Source organism: Diospyros lotus, chromosome 2, assembly GCF_014633365.1.
Source record: "Diospyros lotus cultivar Yz01 chromosome 2, ASM1463336v1, whole genome shotgun sequence".
In the NCBI taxonomy this organism is placed as follows: domain Eukaryota; kingdom Viridiplantae; phylum Streptophyta; class Magnoliopsida; order Ericales; family Ebenaceae; genus Diospyros; species Diospyros lotus.
The window spans coordinates 45903878-45909877 of record NC_068339.1 but is presented as its reverse complement, the minus strand read 5'-3'; positions in this window follow the sequence as shown (position 1 = coordinate 45909877).

Here is a 6000-nt window from a genome sequence, read left to right as displayed (position 1 = left end):
ACAACGTATACTTTGAGGCGTGAGATAGACTGCCATTATGTTTAGTTCGGGCGTGAGATATTTTGCCATCATGTTTAGTTCGGGCATGAGATAGTCTGCCATCATGTTTAGTTTCGACGTGAGATAGTCCATTGTTATGGAAATGTGAACTATGGTTCTAACTTGTTTGTCCTAAATGTGCATGTTTATTTGTCATCTCTTATAATATTATAATTAGTAATTGGCTTGACATGGCATGATTGTTTATCTTGGATGCATTGATTCTATATTTCCCCTATTATAGTTCTCTTTACCTCTTACTAAGCCAGTAATAGGCTTACCACTTAATATTTCAGTTTTGTAAGTTGGCATCATTTCTGACAATAAGAATTGTGATAAGCAATTCTACTACACATATACCTTACTCGCGCTCCGGGCTATAGCACTAACACCTTACTTCACGAGAATTGTGCATAGAGAGGTTTAAATTTCTTGATTCTGTAAATCAATAAATTTTGGATATTGTAATGAGATAATGAAGTCATGGAAATTTTGTGGGCAATTTAATTCCGAAATGAAGTCATGGAAATTTTCTGATAGACTTGAAATGTTGAAGTAATAGATGGTATATGGTTCATTGCAGGCTTGCCATTCTTTATTGGAGTCTTCAGTTTCTTAAGGGGTAGTGCCTATCACGACCTCTGAAATTGGGGTGTGACAAAATTGGTATTAGAGCTTAGGCTTAAGATCTTTGGGGCATAAAATGAAAATGATATTGCACGTAGGTGCATGAATAAGGGGTTAACTACTTTCACATGCATTGTATTGCATACACTGTACTCCCGAAACAAGTTTTTTGTAGGTATGAATGTGAATTGTGACATATTCACGACCTTGCCCTGCCAAGAACTTTAGGTCCTTATGCATATCATGATTATGTATGTGGAGCTCTATGTTATTTGGTATATTATTTTGTTTCGTATGTTAAGATAGTTTAAATGTTGTATTCTGGAAAATCATGCCTCTTAAGACTCGAGATGGTGCTAGCCAGACGCATAGACGTGGCAATTGCCGTGATGGTGGTTGTGGTCGTGGAAGAGGGCAAGCTATTTCTGCCTTGCCTGTACTTGCCTGGAGTGCCCATGGCAGGCGACCACGTAGGGATAGTGATGAACAATACCAAGGGGATGGGAATGCACTTGTTAACCTAGACACCGGAGAAGCAAGTAGATCCTCTAGCTTACCACAGTCCCTAGATGATAGAATTCAATTGGGAGTAAAGGCAGCAGTAAGTGAGATACTAAAGAGCTGGGAGAAGCTAGGGGATGGATCGGGGTCGCAGGGTGGAGGTCAGACCATACCAAATGTGTGGGATCATGGGGTGGACGTCCACTTGTCAGAATTCATGCGATGTGACCCGCCTTAGTTTGATGAGATTAGCAGTAAGGTGGAGCCAGAGCAGTTCTTGAATAAGTGCAAGAAGATCGGCGATGCATTAGGGTGAAGCCATCAAAGGATGGTGGAGTGCACTACCTTTCGATTGGAAGGCCTAACATATACATGGTATGAACATCTGAAGGTAGCTAGACAATTAGGTGCACTACCACTAAGGTGGGAGGAATTTAGCAGCAAGTTTAGGGAGTAGTTCATCCCTGAAGCTATGAGGAAGGCGAGGCCTCGAGAGTTTGAAGAATTGAAGTAGACTCCCGACATGACAGTGGAGCAGTACAGCCGCAGGTTCACTTACCTGACACTTACCTAGTGGAATTCGCTCCTAAGTTGATAGCCACCGAGCAAGAAATAGTGGACTATTTTGTGAAAGGATTGGTGGAGTCCCTCTATAAGGTTGTGGTTCTTTCTAACCTTCCCACATATGCCAGCGTAGTGAGTTGAGCAATGATGATACATAAAATGTCTATGGACGAGCGGGCCCAAAGAGAACAACTTAAGAGGGCCAGGAGTGATGCCACTGGATATGGAGGTGGCGATTAACAACACCACTAGAAGAGACCTCAACAACAGTCGTGATAACAACATAGGGTTGGAGGGCCTAGTGGATAGAGACATCAACCATTCCAAATTAGGGGTGACAAGCAACAAGGGGGATTCAGAGGGGGTAGCCAAGGTGGCAGGGGAATACCATCATTCCCTATGTGCATGCAATCTCACCTTGGACTATGTTGATGGCAAACCAGAGCTTGTTACGGGTATGGTCAATTGGGCCACCTTAGGAGAGATTGCCTCTATGCCCAACAAAAGATAGGGCATGGAGCAACTCAAATTGCGTTACTTCAAACACGAGCTTCGATTCCTCATTTACCACCACCTTCAGGTGGTGAAGGCCAGGGTGGCCAAGTTAGAGACAGTAATGGGGGGTACGTGAGGGTCTTCCCCATGACGCCACAAGATGTTGAGTCCAACAATGTCTTTGTTACAGGTATGATTTCCATTTCCCACATTGATGCCTTGATCTTGTTTGACCCATGATCCATATACTCATATGTATTGCGAGAATTCGCCTAATAACTAGGTAGAGGATCTTCCCATCTAGAATGACCTATGATGGTAGCCACCCTATAGGGAAACCCTTGGTAGTGGACACAACGTATCGATATTGTGTGATCACTGTGGCTAGGCGAGACACGATAGTTGATTTAATCCTATTAGGAGAGATGGGGTTTGATAATATATTGGGGATGGATTGGTTAGCCTTTAGCCATGCCAGCTTAGATTGTAGGCAAAAGAAGGTGTGGTTTGACCCTCTTAATGGAGATCGATTTTGGTTTTAGTGGGATCAACCCCCAATAACTAAGAGCATTACATTTGTTTTAAAGGTAAGACAACCAATGAATGAGGGGTGTCAGGCATTCCTAACCTTGGTATGAGAGACCTATGAGACAAAATGTGAGTTAGTGTATGTGCCTGTAATAAAGGAGTATCCAAATGTATTTTTTGAAGATTTGCTAGGACTACATTTGGAACATGATATAGAATTCTATATAGATTTAGCTTTGGAGATTCAACCAATTTCGATACCTTTGTACCGTATGGCTCTAGCTTGGCTAAATGAACTCATGGTACAAATCCAAGACTTTTTAAACAAAGGCTTCATACTCTTAAGTACTTCACCATGGGGAGCACCTGTGCTCTTTGTAAAAAAAAAAAAAAAAGATGAATCTATGAAGTTCTGTATTGATTATAGGTAGTTGAACAAGGCCACTATACGAAACCAATACCCATTACCTTGCATAGATGACATGTTCGACCAGTTGCAAGGGGCTCAATGTTTTTCAAAGATTGACCTGATATTGGGTTATCACCAGCTTCGTATTAGGGAAGATGACGTTTCTAAGATTGCCTTTAGGACTCGTTATGGGCATTAAGGTATTGATAGATTCCAATCTTATTTGTGGTCTCCCAAAGTTTGCCTCAATTTTTGTTCCTAGGCTTAAGGCGATTTGATGATAATACCATTGGCAATTTGCATTTTATGGAGCTACTATATGAAAAGCTTCTCTTAACTCTTGCATATTATTGTATATAATTTATTTTTGTTTTGTTCAGGGAAAGTTTTTTATTTTGCTAGTTTTATCTCTATGGAGTTTGTTTTTGTCATAATGCTTGGCATATGCCTTAGCAAATAGGTGTAGACGCTTTTTCGATTTTTCATTTAATAAAATTCTTATTTACAAAAAAACAAGTAATAAAATAAAAATATTATTGAACATTCAATTATAATATTTTTATAATATTTGTATATTAATGTGTTAAAATATTTTAAATAATACTCACATATTAATTTGTTATATATTTGTATTTATATAACATAATATATGATATATTAATATACGGGTATCACAACTAACTGTCTCATGATAAAAAAAAAAAAAAAAAAAGGCGAGCAAACTGTTGTATGGGTCAAAGAGCAAATTCTTGATGTTCATGGGGAGGGAAGTGTAATATACATAATTAAAGTGAAAAAGTCGGAATCCACGGAACAAGAAGTTTCGGCGCAATTTGTCGAAGAATTGATCTCTATTACATCATGTCAACGACTTCGACCGGTGATTACAACGGCGATCTACGGCGAGGAAAGGTGATGGTGTTGAGATCTTCTTTCCACTAGTTGCTCTTCTTTTCCCTTAATTTTTCCTCAATCTTTCAATTTCTTAACCGTACTGTTGATTTTTCTTTCTTTCTTTCTTGTTTATTTCCAAATGCAAATAGTTGCGCTCTGATGCTACCCTTTTGTGCTGCCTTTTAGTGATTTTGTTTGTCCCGTTCTTTTCCCCTAATTTTGTTGGAATCTGTTGCTGCCTCCAGTATAGAACTATATGAACTTCCCTGAAAAATCAAAGGAATTAGGTTTCAAGAGGTTTTCTTGATATAAATGGTTTATAGAAGCTAAATGAGTTGGAATGAGTGTAGGGTTTATGGAAATTATGCAGTTTAAGAATTGGGAAATTGGATTTATGGTAATTGTAGGGTTCAATGACTGTTGTTTATCAAATATTAGCTCAGAATAAAAGCACTCAAGAGAGCAAATGTGCAAGTTATTTAAGGATAAAATTTTTGCAAAAAATTGTGAAACAAGCTTCAAAACTAACAGTTTGCCTTCTGCTTTCTCCCTTTGTATGCTAGTCTTGATGTGTTTTACTTTTGCCATATCCTCACCATGCACATTTCCTTGATTTGTCAGTCCAATTTCCCTTATCATCCGTATCCTTGTTGTGTATCTGTGCTTGTCCTAACAAGCCTCTCTGAATCTTATCTTTCATTAGAATTTCTTTTTATTTTTCATTTTTTTTTTTTTTGGGGGGGGGGGGGGGGGGGGGGGAGGTGATTTGGAATTAAATTGTTATTTTCTTCCATATTCATCATTTCAGTTGTCTCTGTAACATGTCTGATGTTGAACTTCTGTAAGGAAATATTTTGTGTAGATTGGCAAGAGCCAACACAACCTAATAGGACCAAAGTTTGTGTTACGTATTTTTATTTCCTTAGTCTGTTGAGTGAAACCCACATGCAGAGTCTAGGAGTAGTGGTAGCAGATGGTGCATGGAAGTAGGTATTAGTTGAAGTCTTTGTTTACTTAGTTCTTGCTTAGTATATTGTTTGAGTCACATAATGAAATGTGTTCCTTGGTGTTAGGGATCACATTCAGATCTAGTGGAGGGTCTTTGGGAAATCAGTTACAGCTGGACTATTTATTTGACTGACTCCATGTAATTGGAAAGGAAATTATGAATTAAGCTTTGGTTTTTGGAGGACTGTTTACCCTCGAAGTAAACACTAGTCATTTCCTTTTTCTATTCATCTATTGACAAAATAGGTAGGAAGGGTAAGACCAAGGGAAGCAGAGAGTTGAGAGCTTTGTGTGAGCACAATATCCTTAACTCAAGCTCTTGAATTTCTATTACTCGTCCAACACGTCAACACATAACAGTTTGGTATCAAAAACAGGCATGGCTGACCCACAGTTTAAGTGTCTCTCGTCTGAGGTGGGGATCTTGAAGGAGGAGCAAGCACAGCAATTTAGAGAGCTGCAGGACTCCCTGGCAGTGCTTTTGGCTGCTATAAATGCTGGTCGTGTTTGGACTGAAGCATCAAACAGTCAGCCATGACGATGGGGTAGAAGATTGAATGGTGGGCAGAATACAACTACTATGGCAGGATCAACGGGAGCTTACCTTCCGAAAATGGTTGGTTTTCCTCGTGGGTTATGACTTTGAAATTGAGTACAAGACTGGGAAGGAAAATGTGGTAGCAGACGCCTTGTCTAGAAGAGAAGAACAAGGAGAGCTATTGGCCTTGTCAACACCACATCCATGGTGGTTAGTTACCATCCAAGAAGAAATTGCTGCCAACTCTACATTGCAAAAGACGGTGCAGAATGTTCAACAAGGTGAAGCCGTGGGACCATGGGACTATAAGGAAGGTGTGATCTTCTTCAAAAACAGAATTTTCTTGTTGAAGGACTCTCCATTGATTCCTATTATTGTGGAGGAGTTCCACTTCAGC